This window comes from Euprymna scolopes, chromosome 17 (genome assembly GCF_053919585.1).
Source record: "Euprymna scolopes isolate OS-2025 chromosome 17, ASM5391958v1, whole genome shotgun sequence".
Lineage (NCBI taxonomy): Eukaryota > Metazoa > Mollusca > Cephalopoda > Sepiida > Sepiolidae > Euprymna > Euprymna scolopes.
In genome coordinates, this window is record NC_136498.1 from 83654440 (window position 1) to 83678449 (window position 24010).

Genomic DNA, 24010 nt, shown 5'->3' on the forward strand with positions numbered 1-24010 from the left:
AGAAGAGGGTGCGAGAGAGAAGAGAAAAAGGTAGAGAGAGAGAAGAGGGTGAGAGAGAGAGAAAGAGGATGAGAGAGAGAAGAGAAAGAGAGAGAGAGAAGAGGGTGATAGAGAAAGAGAGTGAGAGAGAGAAGAGAAAGAGAGAGAGAGAGAGAGAGAAAGAGGGTGAGAGAAGAGGGTAAATGTGCATCTTTTTTTATAGTAGGTAATGCTTGGGAGACTGTGCACATTGCCTCCTCCCCCCTCCCCCCTATAAACGCGGTTCCATTCATAAGAAAACAAACTCGTATAAAAGTAATTTTCGTGTATTTAAGCGGCCTTATACTGATAGCCACCCCTCCCCCTTCCAGTTTAACAGAGTTAGGAGGTAAAAACAAAATGGCTAAAGCCTTGTTTACATGGTAAACTATAGCAAAGAGCATAGTCATCTTTCTTCGCCGGTAAAAAACTTCAAGCAAAAATAAAAACATTTTCCCTACGTCAATTTTTATGTAATTTTGGGATTCTTCTTTTTGAAGTGCGATAAATCCGTTGGTAATAACGGTTCGACTCTTAAACTAATATTTAACTGTGTTATAGTATCAATGATACTCCTCGCAGGCAGCTTTAATGTACGTCAGAGGCTCAGCGTAGCCGACATTTTACTGAGCTGACGTCACGTCACGTGACAGCTAATGAATAATGTTAAAATGACAGGTTTTTTGGGGGGCCCCCCTGGGAGAAAAATGATCAGTTAACCCCCTTCTAGTTGTCCGTTTGACGTGAAATTTCGATATTTGTCATCCGGGTGATCAAGGTGCAATATGCTACCTAATTTGTCAACTTTGGTTGTGTCTGTCAAAAGTTTTAGCGTTACAAACAAACATACATACATACATACATACACACCGATTTTTGCCTTTTATATATATAGACTAGCAGGGCTACCCGGCGTTGCTCGGGACCGTATAAACAATGAAAAAACAAAAGCAGATATTGAACATATGTTTGATTCTTAGGGGAGAGGAATCTTTCATCTCTATGTATTATTTGTTTTATCTACCCTAGGACTGATATTGTTCATGTTTTATCCCTAGCATAGGTAATTTACAGCATGTATATGAAATTGTTTTACCTTAGGGAGAAGAGAACAGGTAATATACAACATAATGTGTCTATATTACATCCCTGGCAACGCCTAGAAACCAGCTAGAACATGTATTTCAGTCAATCTTTATTATATCCTGGGCTATGCCGGGAAACCAGCTAATCTCTTTTTAGTGACTTGACCACCAAAATACCTCCCTAAGTGTGTCCTTTCTTTTGAACTTATTAGATATAGGTATCTAGAAATGTGTGTGAAATTTTGTTGAATGCATTGTTCACTATGATTTTCTTATTGTTCTACACAATATCAACTGTAGCGAAATAACACAGTAAACTTAGTGTAGTGTTAGAATAAAGAGCAAAGGAAAAAATTAGAATCATATTTTGTAATTGCAAATCTAAATTTGCTAGCATGTACCAGTATTGGCCAGGTTGTGGAAATTTGGAACTTATAACATATGTAGTGGCCTTTTCCTAGATACCTATTGCTAAAAATTATACTTTCATTTTGTTAGAAAAATCTCTCTTCAGATGCCCTGCATCATTCAAAATAAAAACAAATATTTTTATAATTGTTTCAGTATATTGCTACACAATGTGAAAGTTTTTAACGTTTGTAAAAAAAATCATGAATGTGCTTATATTGCAAAAAAGAAAATATCAGTGCACAGTATTGAAAGTGTTTGAGATTCAAAAGTCTGTAACATTTCTACTAACTTCATAAGATGTCATGTGAGAAACTGAATTGAATATCAAGACATTATCTGAAGCGTTTTTATTTTGGTGTAACATATGTGTTTACAGTGAACCTTAACTTTTAATAAACAGATTGGTATGCAATGACATAGGCTAAGAATCTTTAAAATATATATAAATTGGAAAAATGTGTGAACAAATGAAAAAAAAATGATCCGCTCCACTTGATGACATCAAGCACAGTAATATTTTAGTGAAGAAAATATGAAATTGATGTTCAGTGATTAGTTTGGATGAATGAGAAAATGTAATTGTTTGATGCATAAAAATAACTCAGTTGCTGTATTTGATATTAAGCAGCAAAATATAGTGATTTGAATATTTGGGAAAACATCAAACCAGATTATGTAAAAAGAAAAAAAAAAGATGAAATTAGAAAATATATATTTTATGTTTATGAGTTCTGCCAATCAAAATTTTGTGGCAGAAATTGGGTGATTACCATGCAATTTTATTTTGGTAAAATTCTTAAATTATTAGAATGTTTATTATAATTTCTAATTAGTGACTTGTTATAATCAAAATCCGCCCTAAAGAGTGTCCTTTCTTTTATTAGGTATCAGAGTAGGTATCAAGATTTCTACTTCTATACAAATGTGATATTTCAGATCTGTACATAAAAAATTTGTTGAATATATAGGTTGAGAATTGTTCTGTGTCGCTCTCTCTCACACACACACGCATTCTCACTTTTATAGATATAATAGATAGATTACTCTAGATATATTTCCATATGTCTGAATACCCTATATACAAATTTTCAAATCTGTAGATAAAAAAATTTGTTGAGTATATAGGTTGAAAATTGTTCTCTCTCTCTCTCTCACACACACATTCTCAATTTTAGAGATATAATAGATAGATTATGCTAGATATATTTCCATATGTCTGAATACCCTATATACAAATTTTCTAATCTGTAGATCAAATATTTGTTGAATATATAGGTTGAAAATTGTTCTTACTCTCTCTCTCTCTCTCTCTCTGGCTACCTCACACACACATTCTAACTTTTATAGATATAATAGATAGATTATGCTAGATATATTTCCATATGTGTGAATACCCTATATACAAATTTTCTAATTTGTAGATAAAAAATTTGTAGAGTGCATAGGTTGAGAATTGTTCTCTCTATCTCTCACACACACACATTCTAACTTTTAAAGATATAATAGATTATGCTAGATATATTTCGATATTTCTGAATACCCTATATATAAAAATTTGTTGAATGTATAGGTTGAGAACTGTTCTCTCTCTCTCTCTCTCTCTCGCTCACACACACACACATTCTCACTTTTATAGATATAATAGAAAGATTATCCTAGATATATTTCTATTTGTATGAATACTCTATATACAAATTTTAAAATCTGTAGATAAAGAATTTGTTGAGTATATGGGTTGAGAATTGTTCTCTCTCTCTCTCTCTCTCTCTCTCACACACACACATTCTCACTTTTATAGATATAATAGATTATGCTAGATATATTTCCATATGTCTGAATACCCTATATACAAATTTTCAAATCTGTAGATAAAAAATTTGTTGAGTATATAGGTTGAGAATTGTTCTCTCTCTCTCTATCACACACATTCTCACTTTTATAGATATAATAGACAGATTATGCCAGATATATTGAAATATGTCTGAATGCCCAATATACAAATTTTGAAATCTGTAGATAAAAAATTTGTTGTATACATAGGTTGACAATTGTCCTCTCTCTCACACACACACACATTCTCACTTTTATACATATAATAGATAGATTATGCTAGATATATTTCTATATGTCTGAACACCCTATATACAAATGTTCAAATCTGTGGATAAAAAATTTGTTGAATGTATAGGTTGAGAATTTTTATCTCTCTCTTTTTCTCTCTCTCTCTCTCGCTATCTCACACACACGCATTCTCACTTTTATAGATAAAATAGATAGATTATGCTAGATATATTTCCATATGTCTGAATACCCTATATACAAAGTTTCAAATCTGTAGATAAAAAATTTGTTGAATATATAGGTTTAGAATTGTTCTCTCTCTCTCTCTCACACACATTCTAACTTTTGTAGTTATAATAGATAGATTATGCTAGATATATTTCCATATGTCTGAATACCCTATATACAAATTTTCTAAACTGTAGGTAAAAAATTTGTTGAGTATGTAGGTTAAGAATTGTTCTCTCTCTCTCTCTCACACACACACACACACAAGTTCTCACTTTTATAGATATAATAGATAGATTATGCTAGATATATTTCTATATGTCTGCCTACCCTATATACAAATTTCCAAATCTGTGCCCAAAAATGTGTGGAATATATAGGTTGAGAATTGTTCTCTCTCTCTCTCTCTCTCTCACACATATTCTCACTTTTATAGGTTATATAGGTTGAGAATTTTTTGCTCTTTCCATCACTCACATTCACACTTTTATAGATATAATACATAGATTATGCCAGATATATTTACATATGTCTGAATACCCAATATACACATTTTCAAATCTGTAGATAAAAAATTAGTTGAATATATAGGTTGAGAATTGTTCTCTCTCTCTCTCTTTCTCTCTCTCACACACACATTCTCACTTTTATAGATATAATAGATAGATTATGCTAGATATATTTCCATACGTCTGAATACCCTATATCCAAATTTTCTAATATGTAGATAAAAAATTTGTTGAATATATAGGGTGAGAATTTTCCTTCCTCTCTTTCTCTCTCTCTCTTTCTCACACACACACAAGCTGAAAATTGTTCTCTCTCTCTCTCTCTCTGACTCTCTCTCTCTCTCTCTCACACACACACACATGGTCATTTTATAGATATAATAGATAGGTTATGCTAGATATATTTCTATATGTCTGAATACCCTATATACAAATTTTTAAATCTGTAGATAAAAAATTTGTTGAGTATATAGGTTGAGAATTGTTCTTTCTCTCTCTCTCACACACACATTCTCACTTTTATAGATATAATAGATTATGCTAGATATATTTCCAAATGTCTGAATACCCTATATACAAATTTTCAAATCTGTAAAGATAGAATTTGTTGAATATATAGGTTGAGAATTGTTCTCTCTCTCTCTCTTTCACACACATTCTCACTTTTATAGATATAATAGATAGATTATGCTAGATATATTTCCTTATGTCTGAATACCCTATATACAAATTATCAAATCTGTAGATACAAAATTTGTTGAGTATATAGGTTGAGAATTGTTCTCTCTCTCTCTCTCTCACTCACTCACTCACTCACTCACTCACACACACACACACACACATTCTACCTTTTATAGATATAATAGATTATGCTAGATATATTTCCATATGTCTGAATACCCTGTATACAAATTTTCAGATCTGTACATAAAAATTAGTTGAATATATAGGTTGAGAATTGTTCTCTCTCTCTCTCTTCTCTCTCTCTCTTTCACACACATTCTCACTTTTCTAGATATAATAGATAGATTATGCTAGATATATTTCCATATGTCTGAATACCCTATATACAAATTTTCTAATCGGTAGATAAAAAATATGTTGAATATATAGGGTGAGAATTGTACTTACTCTCTCTCTCTCTCTCTCTCTCACGCACACATTCTCACTTTTATGGATATAATAGATAGATTATGCTGGATATATTTCCATATGTCTGAATACCCTATATACAAATGGTCAAATCTGTAGATAACAAATTTATTGAATAGATAGGTTGAGAATTGTTCTCTCTCTCTCTCTCTCGCAACCTTACACACACAACCACACGCAAACATTCTGACTTTTATAGATATAATAGATCGATTATGCTAGATATATTTCCATATGTCTGAATACCCAATATACAAATTTTCAAATCTGTAGGTAAAAAATTTGTTGAATATATAGGTTGAGAATTGTTCTCTCTCTCTCACACACTCACATTCTCACTTTTATAGATATAATGTATAGATTATGCTAGATATATTTCTATATGTCTGAATACCCTATATACAAAGTTTAAAATCCGTAGATAAAAATACGTTGAGTATATAGGTTGAGAATTGTTCTCTCTCTCTCTTACGCACACACACACACACACACATTTTCACTTTTATAGATATAATAGATAGATTATGCTAGATATATTTCCATATGTCTGAATACCCTATATACAAATTTTCAAATCTGTAGATAAAAAATGTATTGAATATATAGGTTGAGAATTGTTGTCTCTCTCTCTCTCTCTCTCTCTCTCTCTCTCTCTCTCTCTCTCTCTGGCTACCTCACACACACACACATTTTCACTTTTATAGATATAATAGATAGATTATGCTAGATATATTTCCATATGTCTGAATACCCTATATACAAACTTTCAAATCTGTAGATAAAAAATTTGTTGAGTATATAGGTTGAGAATTGTTCTCTCTCTCTCACACGAAACTGTGCGCTCGGCTTCTTCCCCCCCTTCCCACCCCAAATGCTTTGGAAACTGTGCACTGTTTTTGTTGGTTTTCAAGCTGCCTCTTCCCCCCCCCCACACACACAGTTTAACAGTAGTAGGAGGTCAAGAGAAAGAGGGTGAGAGAGAGAGAAGAGTAAGTTGGTGAGAGAGAGAGAAAAGAGAAAGAGGGTGTTGGTTTTATATTTTTATTATCGTCTAATATTTTGAAAGCTGAATTTCTAATAAAATGTGCATCTATAGGAGATAATGCCTGGGAATGTGTTCCCCCCCCACACAGTTTAACAGTGGTGTGACGTCAAGAGAAAGAGGGTGAGAGAGAGGGAAGAGTAAGTGGGTGAGAGAGAGAAAGAGAGAGAAAAAAAAGAAAGACGGTGTTGGTTTTGTGAAAAAAGTTGTTATTTACAATTGTTCGCATTCTTGGCCTTTTGGTCAAGATCAAAGTGTAGTATCTGTTCTTCAGATGCTGCACTTCTATTTCTTGTTCTCTTTCGGTGGAGGAGAAATCCTCCACGACTGAGACAATTTTTATTTTTGTACCTTTTCTCCACGTTAAAAAACGACCCTGGTGTCTAACTCTGTCCCGTGGGGAGGCATAGTAAATAGGTACAATTGTTCGCCATTAGTGGATGTTGACGTCACGTCACGTGACATGACTAAGCGTTTTTTTTTTTTAGTATGAATAACATTTTTTGTTTTAATTATAAAGTCTACACTTAATTTTATAGAAAATGCTGTATATATAATAGAAAAAAAAAATTACTGGTTTTGTTGGATTCAAGTGGATCCCCCCCCCTCCAGTTTAAGAGATAGCAGGTCACGTGGTAATATACAAAATGGCTAGCGTAAATATAAAGATCGGTTTTTTTATCGACGAAGGTATCTAGAAATGTGTGTGAAATTTTGTTGAATGCATTGTTCACTATGATTTTCTTATTGTTCTACACAATATCAACTGTAGCGAAATAACACAGTAAACTTAGTGTAGTGTTAGAATAAAGAGCAAAGGAAAAAATTAGAATCATATTTTGTAATTGCAAATCTAAATTTGCTAGCATGTACCAGTATTTGCCAGGTTGTGGAAATTTGGAACTTATAACATATGTAGTGGCCTTTTCCTAGATACCTATTGCTAAAAATTATACTTTCATTTTGTTAGAAAAATCTCTCTTCAGATGCCCTGCATCATTCAAAATAAAAACAAATATTTTTATAATTGTTTCAGTATATTGCTACACAATGTGAAAGTTTTTAACGTTTGTAAAAAAAATCATGAATGTGCTTATATTGCAAAAAAGAAAATATCAGTGCACAGTATTGAAAGTGTTTGAGATTCAAAAGTCTGTAACATTTCTACTAACTTCATAAGATGTCATGTGAGAAACTGAATTGAATATCAAGACATTATCTGAAGCGTTTTTATTTTGGTGTAACATATGTGTTTACAGTGAACCTTAACTTTTAATAAACAGATTGGTATGCAATGACATAGGCTAAGAATCTTTAAAATATATATAAATTGGAAAAATGTGTGAACAAATGAAAAAAAAATGATCCGCTCCACTTGATGACATCAAGCACAGTAATATTTTAGTGAAGAAAATATGAAATTGATGTTCAGTGATTAGTTTGGATGAATGAGAAAATGTAATTGTTTGATGCATAAAAATAACTAAGTTGCTGTATTTGATATTAAGCAGCAAAATATAGTGATTTGAATATTTGGGAAAACATCAAACCAGATTATGTAAAAAGAAAAAAAAAAGATGAAATTAGAAAATATATATTTTATGTTTATGAGTTCTGCCAATCAAAATTTTGTGGCAGAAATTGGGTGATTACCATGCAATTTTATTTTGGTAAAATTCTTAAATTATTAGAATGTTTATTATAATTTCTAATTAGTGACTTGTTATAATCAAAATCCGCCCTAAAGAGTGTCCTTTCTTTTATTAGGTATCAGAGTAGGTATCAAGATTTCTACTTCTATACAAATGTGATATTTCAGATCTGTACATAAAAAATTTGTTGAATATATAGGTTGAGAATTGTTCTGTGTCGCTCTCTCTCACACACACACGCATTCTCACTTTTATAGATATAATAGATAGATTACTCTAGATATATTTCCATATGTCTGAATACCCTATATAAAAATTTTCAAATCTGTAGATAAAAAAATTTGTTGAGTATATAGGTTGAAAATTGTTCTCTCTCTCTCTCTCACACACACATTCTCAATTTTAGAGATATAATAGATAGATTATGCTAGATATATTTCCATATGTGTGAATACCCTATATACAAATTTTCTAATTTGTAGATAAAAAATTTGTAGAGTGCATAGGTTGAGAATTGTTCTCTCTATCTCTCACACACACACATTCTAACTTTTAATGATATAATAGATTATGCTAGATATATTTCGATATTTCTGAATACCCTATATATAAAAATTTGTTGAATGTATAGGTTGAGAACTGTTCTCTCTCTCTCTCTCTCTCTCTCTCTCTCTCTCGCTCACACACACACACATTCTCACTTTTATAGATATAATAGAAAGATTATCCTAGATATATTTCTATTTGTATGAATACTCTATATACAAATTTTAAAATCTGTAGATAAAGAATTTGTTGAGTATATGGGTTGAGAATTGTTCTCTCTCTCTCTCTCTCTCTCTCTCTCACACACACACACATTCTCACTTTTATAGATATAATAGATTATGCTAGATATATTTCCATATGTCTGAATACCCTATATACAAATTTTCAAATCTGTAGATAAAAAATTTGTTGAGTATATAGGTTGAGAATTGTTCTCTCTCTCTCTATCACACACATTCTCACTTTTATAGATATAATAGACAGATTATGCCAGATATATTGAAATATGTCTGAATGCCCAATATACAAATTTTGAAATCTGTAGATAAAAAATTTGTTGTATACATAGGTTGACAATTGTCCTCTCTCTCACACACACACACATTCTCACTTTTATACATATAATAGATAGATTATGCTAGATATATTTCTATATGTCTGAACACCCTATATACAAATGTTCAAATCTGTGGATAAAAAATTTGTTGAATGTATAGGTTGAGAATTTTTATCTCTCTCTTTTTCTCTCTCTCTCTCTCGCTATCTCACACACACGCATTCTCACTTTTATAGATAAAATAGATAGATTATGCTAGATATATTTCCATATGTCTGAATACCCTATATACAAAGTTTCAAATCTGTAGATAAAAAATTTGTTGAATATATAGGTTTAGAATTGTTCTCTCTCTCTCTCTCTCTCACACACACATTCTAACTTTTGTAGTTATAATAGATAGATTATGCTAGATATATTTCCATATGTCTGAATACCCTATATACAAATTTTCTAAACTGTAGGTAAAAAATTTGTTGAGTATGTAGGTTAAGAATTGTTCTCTCTCTCTCTCACACACACACACACACACACAAGTTCTCACTTTTATAGATATAATAGATAGATTATGCTAGATATATTTCTATATGTCTGCCTACCCTATATACAAATTTCCAAATCTGTGCCCAAAAATGTGTGGAATATATAGGTTGAGAATTGTTCTCTCTCTCTCTCTCTCTCTCACACATATTCTCACTTTTATAGGTTATATAGGTTGAGAATTTTTTGCTCTTTCCATCACTCACATTCACACTTTTATAGATATAATACATAGATTATGCCAGATATATTTACATATGTCTGAATACCCAATATACACATTTTCAAATCTGTAGATAAAAAATTAGTTGAATATATAGGTTGAGAATTGTTCTCTCTCTCTCTCTTTCTCTCTCTCTCACACACACATTCTCACTTTTATAGATATAATAGATAGATTATGCTAGATATATTTCCATACGTCTGAATACCCTATATCCAAATTTTCTAATATGTAGATAAAAAATTTGTTGAATATATAGGGTGAGAATTTTCCTTCCTCTCTTTCTCTCTCTCTCTTTCTCACACACACACAAGCTGAAAATTGTTCTCTCTCTCTCTCTGACTCTCTCTCTCTCTCACACACACACACACATGGTCATTTTATAGATATAATAGATAGGTTATGCTAGATATATTTCTATATGTCTGAATACCCTATATACAAATTTTTAAATCTGTAGATAAAAAATTTGTTGAGTATATAGGTTGAGAATTGTTCTTTCTCTCTCTCTCACACACACATTCTCACTTTTATAGATATAATAGATTATGCTAGATATATTTCCAAATGTCTGAATACCCTATATACAAATTTTCAAATCTGTAAAGATAGAATTTGTTGAATATATAGGTTGAGAATTGTTCTCTCTCTCTCTCTTTCACACACATTCTCACTTTTATAGATATAATAGATAGATTATGCTAGATATATTTCCTTATGTCTGAATACCCTATATACAAATTATCAAATCTGTAGATACAAAATTTGTTGAGTATATAGGTTGAGAATTGTTCTCTCTCTCTCTCTCTCTCACTCACTCACTCACTCACTCACTCACAAACACACACACACATTCTACCTTTTATAGATATAATAGATTATGCTAGATATATTTCCATATGTCTGAATACCCTGTATACAAATTTTCAGATCTGTACATAAAAATTAGTTGAATATATAGGTTGAGAATTGTTCTCTCTCTCTCTTCTCTCTCTCTCTTTCACACACATTCTCACTTTTCTAGATATAATAGATAGATTATGCTAGATATATTTCCATATGTCTGAATACCCTATATACAAATTTTATAATCGGTAGATAAAAAATTTGTTGAATATATAGGGTGAGAATTGTACTTACTCTCTCTCTCTCTCTCTCTCTCTCTCTCTCACGCACACATTCTCACTTTTATGGATATAATAGATAGATTATGCTGGATATATTTCCATATGTCTGAATACCCTATATACAAATGGTCAAATCTGTAGATAACAAATTTATTGAATAGATAGGTTGAGAATTGTTCTCTCTCTCTCTCTCGCAACCTTACACACACAACCACACGCAAACATTCTGACTTTTATAGATATAATAGATCGATTATGCTAGATATATTTCCATATGTCTGAATACCCAATATACAAATTTTCAAATCTGTAGGTAAAAAATTTGTTGAATATATAGGTTGAGAATTGTTCTCTCTCTCTCACACACTCACATTCTCACTTTTATAGATATAATGTATAGATTATGCTAGATATATTTCTATATGTCTGAATACCCTATATACAAAGTTTAAAATCCGTAGATAAAAATACGTTGAGTATATAGGTTGAGAATTGTTCTCTCTCTCTCTTACGCACACACACACACACACACACATTTTCACTTTTATAGATATAATAGATAGATTATGCTAGATATATTTCCATATGTCTGAATACCCTATATACAAATTTTCAAATCTGTAGATAAAAAATGTATTGAATATATAGGTTGAGAATTGTTGTCTCTCTCTCTCTCTCTCTCTCTCTCTCTCTCTCTCTCTCTCTCTCTCTCTCTCTCTCTCTGGCTACCTCACACACACACACATTTTCACTTTTATAGATATAATAGATAGATTATGCTAGATATATTTCCATATGTCTGAATACCCTATATACAAACTTTCAAATCTGTAGATAAAAAATTTGTTGAGTATATAGGTTGAGAATTGTTCTCTCTCTCTCACACGAAACTGTGCGCTCGGCTTCTTCCCCCCCTTCCCACCCCAAATGCTTGGGAAACTGTGCACTGTTTTTGTTGGTTTTCAAGCTGCCTCTTCCCCCCCCCACACACACACAGTTTAACAGTAGTAGGAGGTCAAGAGAAAGAGGGTGAGAGAGAGAGAGAGAAGAGTAAGTTGGTGAGAGAGAGAGAAAAGAGAAAGAGGGTGTTGGTTTTATATTTTTATTATCGTCTAATATTTTGAAAGCTGAATTTCTAATAAAATGTGCATCTATAGGAGATAATGCCTGGGAATGTGTTCCCCCCCCCCCACAGTTTAACAGTGGTGTGACGTCAAGAGAAAGAGGGTGAGAGAGAGGGAAGAGTAAGTGGGTGAGAGAGAGAAAGAGAGAGAAAAAAAAGAAAGACGGTGTTGGTTTTGTGAAAAAAGTTGTTATTTACAATTGTTCGCATTCTTGGCCTTTTGGTCAAGATCAAAGTGTAGTATCTGTTCTTCAGATGCTGCACTTCTATTTCTTGTTCTCTTTCGGTGGAGGAGAAATCCTCCACGACTGAGACAATTTTTATTTTTGTACCTTTTCTCCACGTTAAAAAACGACCCTGGTGTCTAACTCTGTCCCGTGGGGAGGCATAGTAAATAGGTACAATTGTTCGCCATTAGTGGATGTTGACGTCACGTCACGTGACATGACTAAGCGTTTTTGTTTTTTAGTATGAATAACATTTTTTGTTTTAATTATAAAGTCTACACTTAATTTTATAGAAAATGATGTATATATAATAGAAAAAAAAAATTACTGGTTTTGTTGGATTCAAGTGGATCCCCCCCCTCCAGTTTAAGAGATAGCAGGTCACGTGGTAATATACAAAATGGCTAGCGTAAATATAAAGATCGGTTTTTTTATCGACGAATATTTTGAAAGCTGAATTTTTTTTTATTCCTGTACATTTTTTCCTGATATTTTTCGTTAAAACTCTTGTATAAATACTATTTTTAACCAGTTAAATACGTTGGAGACATTGTCATGGAGTTTAATAATCTCTAGAACAAAGCAGAAGAGAAATTACAAAAGTATCGGTAAAACAAAGTGTTTGTTTACATTTGTTCGCCATTACTGGATGTTGACGTCACGTCACGTGACATGACTAAGCGTTTTTGGATTATGTAATATTAACATTAAAATGACAGGTTTTTTTGGGGGCCCCCCCTAGGAGAGAAATGATCAGTTCACCCCCTTTTAATGGTCCGTTTGGTGTGGAATTTCGATATTTGTCATGCGGGTGATCAAGGTTCAATATGATGCATAATTTGTCAACTTTGGTTGTGTCTGTCAAAAGTTTGAGCTGACGTCACGTCACGTGACACGTATTGAATAACGTTAAAATGACAGGTTTTTTTGGGGGCCCCCCTAGGAGAAAAACGATCAGTTGACCCCTTTCTACTGGTCCGTTTGACGTGAAATTTCGATATTTGTCATCCGGGTGATCAAGGTGCAATATGATACCAAATTTGTCAACTCTGGTTCCGTCTTTCAAAAGTTTTAGCGTTACAAACAAACATACATACATACATACATACACACCGATTTTTGCCTTTTATATATATGTGCCCAAAAATGTGTGGAATATATAGGTTGAGAATTGTTCTCTCTCTCTCTCTCTCTCTCACACATATTCTCACTTTTATAGGTTATATAGGTTGAGAATTTTTTGCTCTTTCCATCACTCACATTCACACTTTTATAGATATAATACATAGATTATGCCAGATATATTTACATATGTCTGAATACCCAATATACACATTTTCAAATCTGTAGATAAAAAATTAGTTGAATATATAGGTTGAGAATTGTTCTCTCTCTCTCTCTTTCTCTCTCTCTCACACACACATTCTCACTTTTATAGATATAATAGATAGATTATGCTAGATATATTTCCATACGTCTGAATACCCTATATCCAAATTTTCTAATATGTAGATAAAAAATTTGTTGAATATATAGGGTGAGAATTTTCCTTCCTCTCTTTCTCTCTCTCTCTTTCTCACACACACACAAGCTGAAAATTGTTCTCTCTCTCTCTCTGACTCTCTCTCTCTCTCTCACACACACACACACATGGTCATTTTATAGATATAATAGATAGGTTATGCTAGATATATTTCTATATGTCTGAATACCCTATATACAAATTTTTAAATCTGTAGATAAAAAATTTGTTGAGTATATAGGTTGAGAATTGTTCTTTCTCTCTCTCTCACACACACATTCTCACTTTTATAGATATAATAGATTATGCTAGATATATTTCCAAATGTCTGAATACCCTATATACAAATTTTCAAATCTGTAAAGATAGAATTTGTTGAATATATAGGTTGAGAATTGTTCTCTCTCTCTCTCTTTCACACACATTCTCACTTTTATAGATATAATAGATAGATTATGCTAGATATATTTCCTTATGTCTGAATACCCTATATACAAATTATCAAATCTGTAGATACAAAATTTGTTGAGTATATAGGTTGAGAATTGTTCTCTCTCTCTCTCTCTCACTCACTCACTCACTCACTCACTCACAAACACACACACACATTCTACCTTTTATAGATATAATAGATTATGCTAGATATATTTCCATATGTCTGAATACCCTGTATACAAATTTTCAGATCTGTACATAAAAATTAGTTGAATATATAGGTTGAGAATTGTTCTCTCTCTCTCTCTTCTCTCTCTCTCTTTCACACACATTCTCACTTTTCTAGATATAATAGATAGATTATGCTAGATATATTTCCATATGTCTGAATACCCTATATACAAATTTTATAATCGGTAGATAAAAAATTTGTTGAATATATAGGGTGAGAATTGTACTTTCTCTCTCTCTCTCTCTCTCTCTCTCACGCACACATTCTCACTTTTATGGATATAATAGATAGATTATGCTGGATATATTTCCATATGTCTGAATACCCTATATACAAATGGTCAAATCTGTAGATAACAAATTTATTGAATAGATAGGTTGAGAATTGTTCTCTCTCTCTCTCTCGCAACCTTACACACACAACCACACGCAAACATTCTGACTTTTATAGATATAATAGATCGATTATGCTAGATATATTTCCATATGTCTGAATACCCAATATACAAATTTTCAAATCTGTAGGTAAAAAATTTGTTGTATATCTAGGTTGAGAATTGTTCTCTCTCTCTCACACACTCACATTCTCACTTTTATAGATATAATGTATAGATTATGCTAGATATATTTCTATATGTCTGAATACCCTATATACAAAGTTTAAAATCCGTAGATAAAAATACGTTGAGTATATAGGTTGAGAATTGTTCTCTCTCTCTCTTACGCACACACACACACACACACACACACACACATTTTCACTTTTATAGATATAATAGATAGATTATGCTAGATATATTTCCATATGTCTGAATACCCTATATACAAATTTTCAAATCTGTAGATAAAAAATGTATTGAATATATAGGTTGAGAATTGTTGTCTCTCTCTCTCTCTCTCTCTCTCTCTCTCTCTCTCTCTCTCTCTCTCTCTCTGGCTACCTCACACACACACACATTTTCACTTTTATAGATATAATAGATAGATTATGCTAGATATATTTCCATATGTCTGAATACCCTATATACAAACTTTCAAATCTGTAGATAAAAAATTTTTTGAGTATATAGGTTGAGAATTGTTCTCTCTCTCTCACACGAAACTGTGCGCTCGGCTTCTTCCCCCCCTTCCCACCCCAAATGCTTGGGAAACTGTGCACTGTTTTTGTTGGTTTTCAAGCTGCCTCTTCCCCCCCCCCACACACACACAGTTTAACAGTAGTAGGAGGTCAAGAGAAAGAGGGTGAGAGAGAGAGAGAGAAGAGTAAGTTGGTGAGAGAGAGAGAAAAGAGAAAGAGGGTGTTGGTTTTATATTTTTATTATCGTCTAATATTTTGAAAGCTGAATTTCTAATAAAATGTGCATCTATAGGAGATAATGCCTGGGAATGTGTTCCCCCCCCCCACAGTTTAACAGTGGTGTGACGTCAAGAGAAAGAGGGTGAGAGAGAGGGAAGAGTAAGTGGGTGAGAGAGAGAAAGAGAGAGAAAAAAAGAAAGACGGTGTTGGTTTTGTGAAAAAAGTTATATTTCCATATGTCTGAATACCCTATATACAAATTTTTAAATCTGTAGATAAAAAATTTGTTGAGTATATAGGTTGAGAATTGTTCTTTCTCTCTCTCTCACACACACATTCTCACTTTTATAGATATAATAGATTATGCTAGATATATTTCCAAATGTCTGAATACCCTATATACAAATTTTCAAATCTGTAAAGATAGAATTTGTTGAATATATAGGTTGAGAATTGTTCTCTCTCTCTCTCTTTCACACACATTCTCACTTTTATAGATATAATAGATAGATTATGCTAGATATATTTCCTTATGTCTGAATACCCTATATACAAATTATCAAATCTGTAGATACAAAATTTGTTGAGTATATAGGTTGAGAATTGTTCTCTCTCTCTCTCTCTCACTCACTCACTCACTCACTCACTCACTCACAAACACACACACACATTCTACCTTTTATAGATATAATAGATTATGCTAGATATATTTCCATATGTCTGAATACCCTGTATACAAATTTTCAGATCTGTACATAAAAATTAGTTGAATATATAGGTTGAGAATTGTTCTCTCTCTCTCTCTTCTCTCTCTCTCTTTCACACACATTCTCACTTTTCTAGATATAATAGATAGATTATGCTAGATATATTTCCATATGTCTGAATACCCTATATACAAATTTTATAATCGGTAGATAAAAAATTTGTTGAATATATAGGGTGAGAATTGTACTTACTCTCTCTCTCTCTCTCTCTCTCTCTCTCTCACGCACACATTCTCACTTTTATGGATATAATAGATAGATGATGCTGGATATATTTCCATATGTCTGAATACCCTATATACAAATGGTCAAATCTGTAGATAACAAATTTATTGAATAGATAGGTTGAGAATTGTTCTCTCTCTCTCGCAACCTTACACACACAACCACACGCAAACATTCTGACTTTTATAGATATAATAGATCGATTATGCTAGATATATTTCCATATGTCTGAATACCCAATATACAAATTTTCAAATCTGTAGGTAAAAAATTTGTTGAATATATAGGTTGAGAATTGTTCTCTCTCTCTCACACACTCACATTCTCACTTTTATAGATATAATGTATAGATTATGCTAGATATATTTCTATATGTCTGAATACCCTATATACAAAGTTTAAAATCCGTAGATAAAAATACGTTGAGTATATAGGTTGAGAATTGTTCTCTCTCTCTCTTACGCACACACACACACACACACACATTTTCACTTTTATAGATATAATAGATAGATTATGCTAGATATATTTCCATATGTCTGAATACCCTATATACAAATTTTCAAATCTGTAGATAAAAAATGTATTGAATATATAGGTTGAGAATTGTTGTCTCTCTCTCTCTCTCTCTCTCTCTCTCTCTCTCTCTCTCTCTCTCTCTCTGGCTACCTCACACACACACACATTTTCACTTTTATAGATATAATAGATAGATTATGCTAGATATATTTCCATATGTCTGAATACCCTATATACAAACTTTCAAATCTGTAGATAAAAAATTTGTTGAGTATATAGGTTGAGAATTGTTCTCTCTCTCTCACACGAAACTGTGCGCTCGGCTTCTTCCCCCCCTTCTCACCCCAAATGCTTGGGAAACTGTGCACTGTTTTTGTTGGTTTTCAAGCTGCCTCTTCCCCCCCCCACACACACACAGTTTAACAGTAGTAGGAGGTCAAGAGAAAGAGGGTGAGAGAGAGAGAGAGAAGAGTAAGTTGGTGAGAGAGAGAGAAAAGAGAAAGAGGGTGTTGGTTTTATATTTTTATTATCGTCTAATATTTTGAAAGCTGAATTTCTAATAAAATGTGCATCTATAGGAGATAATGCCTGGGAATGTGTTCCCCCCCCCTACAGTTTAACAGTGGTGTGACGTCAAGAGAAAGAGGGTGAGAGAGAGGGAAGAGTAAGTGGGTGAGAGAGAGAAAGAGAGAGAAAAAAAGAAAGACGGTGTTGGTTTTGTGAAAAAAGTTATATTTCCATATGTCTGAATACCCTATATACAAACTTTCAAATCTGTAGATAAAAAATTTGTTGAGTATATAGGTTGAGAATTGTTCTCTCTCTCTCACACGAAACTGTGCGCTCGGCTTCTTCCCCCCCTTCCCACCCCAAATGCTTGGGAAACTGTGCACTGTTTTTGTTGGTTTTCAAGCTGCCTCTTCCCCCCCCCCCCACACACACAGTTTAACAGTAGTAGGAGGTCAAGAGAAAGAGGGTGAGAGAGAGAGAGAGAGAAGAGTAAGTTGGTGAGAGAGAGAGAAAAGAGAAAGAGGGTGTTGGTTTTATATTTTTATTATCGTCTAATATTTTGAAAGCTGAATTTCTAATAAAATGTGCATCTATAGGAGATAATGCCTGGGAATGTGTTCCCCCCCCCCCCACAGTTTAACAGTGGTGTGACGTCAAGAGAAAGAGGGTGAGAGAGAGGGAAGAGTAAGTGGGTGAGAGAGAGAAAGAGAGAGAAAAAAAAGAAAGACGGTGTTGGTTTTGTGAAAAAAGTTGTTATTTACAATTGTTCGCATTCTTGGCCTTTTGGTCAAGATCAAAGTGTAGTATCTGTTCTTCAGATGCTGCACTTCTATTTCTTGTTCTCTTTCGGTGGAGGAGAAATCCTCCACGACTGAGACAATTTTTATTTTTGTACCTTTTCTCCACGTTAAAAAACGACCCTGGTGTCTAACTCTGTCCCGTGGGGAGGCATAGTAAATAGGTACAATTGTTCGCCATTAGTGGATGTTGACGTCACGTCACGTGACATGACTAAGCGTTTTTTTTTTTTAGTATGAATAACATTTTTTGTTTTAATTATAAAGTCTACACTTAATTTTATAGAAAATGATGTATATATAATAGAAAAAAAAAATTACTGGTTTTGTTGGATTCAAGTGGATCCCCCCCCTCCAGTTTAAGAGATAGCAGGTCACGTGGTAATATACAAAATGGCTAGCGTAAATATAAAGATCGGTTTTTTTATCGACGAATATTTTGAAAGCTGAATTTTTTTTTATTCCTGTACATTTTTTCCTGATATTTTTCGTTAAAACTCTTGTATAAATACTATTTTTAACCAGTTAAATACGTTGGAGACATTGTCATGGAGTTTAATAATCTCTAGAACAAAGCAGAAGAGAAATTACAAAAGTATCGGTAAAACAAAGTGTTTGTTTACATTTGTTCGCCATTACTGGATGTTGACGTCACGTCACGTGACATGACTAAGCGTTTTTGGATTATGTAATATTAACATTAAAATGACAGGTTTTTTTGGGGGCCCCCCCCTAGGAGAGAAATGATCAGTTCACCCCCTTTTAATGGTCCGTTTGGTGTGGAATTTCGATATTTGTCATGCGGGTGATCAAGGTTCAATATGATGCATAATTTGTCAACTTTGGTTGTGTCTGTCAAAAGTTTGAGCTGACGTCACGTCACGTGACACGTATTGAATAACGTTAAAATGACAGGTTTTTTTGGGGGCCCCCCTAGGAGAAAAACGATCAGTTGACCCCTTTCTACTGGTCCGTTTGACGTGAAATTTCGATATTTGTCATCCGGGTGATCAAGGTGCAATATGATACCAAATTTGTCAACTCTGGTTCCGTCTTTCAAAAGTTTTAGCGTTACAAACAAACATACATACATACATACATACACACCGATTTTTGCCTTTTATATATATAGATGGAAAAGAAAGTTTAAAAGTGTTTTTTTTTAATAAATGTTTTATAAATCGGTTAATTTATGTATTATTTCTTAATTTGTTAATTTATTTTAATCAGTAATAAATGTACAAAACTGAATAATATATATATGTAGGCGTCACGTAAAATTTAAGTTCTTAGATATTATTTCAAGTAAGAGTTTTTGAACAAGTAAATACTAAACAAAATATTTGACAAAACTGGACACGACACACGATGGGTGTTCTAGTTTTGGTATAAAAATGCAATGCTTTTTTTTAGTTCATCAAACATTTCTCAATTTAATTTTTACCCATGTGTATACAAATCTGAAAATATTTGGAATAATTTTCAATTTTTTAATAGTTGTTTTTTTGTTTTCAAATTTATTGTAAAATATTCCCTTTCCGTTGGAAATGCCAGACACCAACCTGAAACAACATAGACAAATACATCTTCAAAGTTTTGTGTCAAGTTTATAAGCTAAACTTTTTGCGAAATATATGAATGAATTCTGTTTCATTATTTAAAAACACAGTATCTTTTACGTAGAATAACCTCTATCGGTAAGTAAAAAAGTTTTATTAACGTGGTCACTTATAATCATTTCTTTACATTTATCTATAATGTGAACGCGAGTTAGTTTTATATTCGATGTGCATTTGCATACTGATAAGGGGATAGATTTTTTAGACGCTCCTTATTCATTGTGAAATTGTTAGTTAATTAGGCATATCTCAAATATTTGAATTTTACTAATTAAAATCATACAAAGTTAATTTTTTACTTACACATTACATTTTTGTTTATTAATGATTATTAACTAACAAAAGAATAACATTTTATCGCATTTGTTTTTTAAATTATTTTGTTTTTAATTTACTTGCCTTCTTTTCACAAATCAATAAATAATTATCGGATATATTCGAAAGTTGAGTTTTTCGTAAATTTACATTTTGATTTATTATTTCGAGTACGTATTTACAAATAGTAGTTATATTTATTTATTTGGAAGTTGGTTCTCTATGAGTTAAGTAATGATTTTTTCTTTAAATTTTTTCTAAGCTGTTAAAAAAAAACAGACTTTCAAAATACAGTGACTATACTTAAATATGTAAAATAATATTTGAGGAGTGTAGAGGACTACGATATTGTAGGGAAACGTGTGACTTACCTAATTAGCACGTGTGCATAATTCAATGGGCCGGTCGTGGAATGAAATGAATGAAGAAGAAAGAAACAAAAATGGCTGCCTTATCTCTTTATATGCCTGCAATGTGACCACCCGATATGCAAGTGAGATGCTCCTGGTTGGAGATAAAAGAGGGTTGATTTTTGAGAGGGTTGTTGACTCGAAAGGCAGAAAATGGAGAGATTCGACTTTCGCTTGATACCTGAGTTTAATGGATCTACCACTGGACCGTCTGTCGTCGAATGGGTGGAAAAAGCTGAAAAGATCTGTATACTGTGCAGAATTAAAGAACCAGCCACAGTCATTCATTTGAGGTTAACCGGAGGGGCCTATGCAGTCTACCAGCAACTTGGAGATGAACCAGACTGGGATACAATCAAACACAGCCTGTATACAGCGTTTGGTACAGATCCGTTTGTTGCATGGCAACAGTTCACGAGCCGGCGACTTCACCCCAAGGAAACCGTTGATGTGTACCTAGCCGACCTACGAAAGTTGTCTGTATCATATGCTGGGGTAATGATAAGATATTAAGATGTGCCTTTTTAGTAGGCCTACCTGAGAAGGTCAGCGAACTGTTGCGGGCATCGTCACGAATTGATGATTTGACAACAGACGAGTTATTAGCCCGAGCTCGAAATATCTGTAAAGAACATGAGCCAATTGCAGTAGCAACTAGCATTCAACATGCAACAGTCGAACCGCATGGAAGCAATGTAGATTCTCTCCCAGGTAGTAATAAGCGTGTAGGCCCAGTGTGCTATAAATGTGGGGAGGCCAATCATTTTGCTAAGGATTGCCGGAGTGATAGGAGGTGTGTATATCCACAAGCACAGAGAACAGTACAATGCTATCGCTGCAATAAGTATGGGCACATATCTCGCGACTGTTCGGGAAACGACGTTGGGGGCAAGGTACTATCGCCACCCTTGCCCCTTGCCAACCAATAAAGACAGGAAGTCTGGGACCACCCAAAGGATTAATTCCGCTCATGGCTGTTGAACAACCTACTAAAGACAAAATTCGGCCCGTAATGGATTAATGAGAATTGAATCAACATGTTGATGCTTTCACTGGAAACGCAGATGTGTGCGCTGCTAAACTAAGAGAGTGGCGTCAGAAAGGAAGTAATGTAGCACTGCTGGATTTGAAGAGAGCCTACCTGCAGATACGTGTCCATGAGTCATTATGGCCATTTCAGACAGTGATAATCAAGAGAAAACGATATTGTTTGACACGTTTAGGTTTTGGCCTAAACGTAGCACCCTTAGTAATGACAACTATTATTAAAAATGTTTTAATGCAGGATGAGACCACAGCAAAAGCTGCTTCAGCTTACATTAACAACATCTACGTTAATGAGGATATAATGTCTGCAGATGTGGTTCGAGCAAAACTGGAATCGTTTGGGTTAATAAGCAAAGACCCTAAGCGCCTAAAGGACAGGGTGCCTGTGTTAGGCCTAGAGGTCTATGAGAAGGACAATACTTTGAGATGGAAGCGAGGGAGCGCAATTCCAGAGTTACCCAGTGTATTGACAAGACGCATTGTGTTTTCTATTTGCGGTAAATTAGTAGGACATTTGCCTGTCTGTGGATGACTCCGATCGGCAACAGGAGTATTAAAAAGACGAGTAACTGCAGTAGCCAAAGGATGGGACGACATGGTGGATGATGATTCTCTCCAGCAAATGATGGCTGAAATGTTGTCCAGAGTACATAAGAACGACCCTGCCCAGGGTGAGTGGCAAGTATCTGGAAACGAACTGAATGCATGGGTTGACGCAAGTTCACTGGCTACAGGTGTCGTGTTGGAAGAGTTGGGTGCCATTGTGGAAGATGCGTGCTGGCTTCATCCGAAAAATGATGCCCAGCATATAAATTTGGCAGAACTCGATGCCACGTTAAAAGGGCTTAATCTTGCATTGCAATGGCAGGCTAAGGTTGTGCATCTCCACACTGACTCGTTGTGTATTTACCACTGGTTGACCGACACCTTGACTGGAAAGGCTCGAGTTAAAACTAGAGCTGCAAGTGAGATGTTAGTACGAAGGAGACTAGCAATAATAAAACGTATAGTTGACGAATACAGCTTGCAGATGGACATTACCTTAGTTTTGTCGATGCAGAAGGAATTGATGTCACACCATCAGTGGTTAGCATTGTCAATACGCCATATCAAGTGGGAGACCGTATTTGGGTAAAACCCCCAAATGCTGGGTGTACAGTAAAATTTTGCAGAGGAAAAATAGACAAAATCACAAGTCCTCAGACCATGTTGATTAATGGTGTACCACCTCATGTAAAAGTTATCTACCCCTGTTATACCTCTTCTGATTCTGAGGATAATGAGGAAGATCACATAGAGTTCAGGGATGATCCTGATCGCCTACTGCCCCTACAGGTGAGCATAGAAACACTACCTACAGAACCAGATGAGGGAATGATGGAACATACTAGTGGCAATAGTTATGAGGACGATGGACATGAGGAAGTAATACCACCAGTTCCTCATCAAAGTACCCGAGAAAGACGAATACTGCCCACCCGCCATGATTGTGGAACACACCCTATAGCAACACGAGAGGGAATGATGAAACATACTGAGGAAGATGGAACCGAGGAAGTAATGCCTCCGATTCTTCAAAGGAGTACCTGACAAAGACGGATACTGCCCCCTTGCCCTGATTGTGAAACACCGCATAGGGAACCACAAGAGGGGATAATGGAACAGACTGGTGGCAATAACGGTGGTAATGAGGAAGATGGCAATGAGGAAGTGCTTCCCCCGATTCTTCGAAGAAGTGCCCGACAAAGACGACTGCCCCCCTGCCCTGTGTGTGAAACGTGCGACTTACCTAATTAGCACGCGTGCATAATTC

General features: G+C 33.9%; 3 pseudogenes; all 3 read left to right on the top strand.

Moving 5' to 3' along the window:
• Positions 1-6728: 6728 nt before the first annotated feature.
• LOC145297192 (U2 spliceosomal RNA) lies at positions 6729-6862 on the top strand (annotated as a pseudogene).
• A 5617-nt stretch (positions 6863-12479) lies between these two features.
• On the top strand, positions 12480-12613 carry LOC145297193 (U2 spliceosomal RNA; annotated as a pseudogene).
• A 6162-nt stretch (positions 12614-18775) lies between these two features.
• On the top strand, positions 18776-18909 carry LOC145297195 (U2 spliceosomal RNA; annotated as a pseudogene).
• The last annotated feature ends 5101 nt before the right edge of the window (positions 18910-24010 follow it).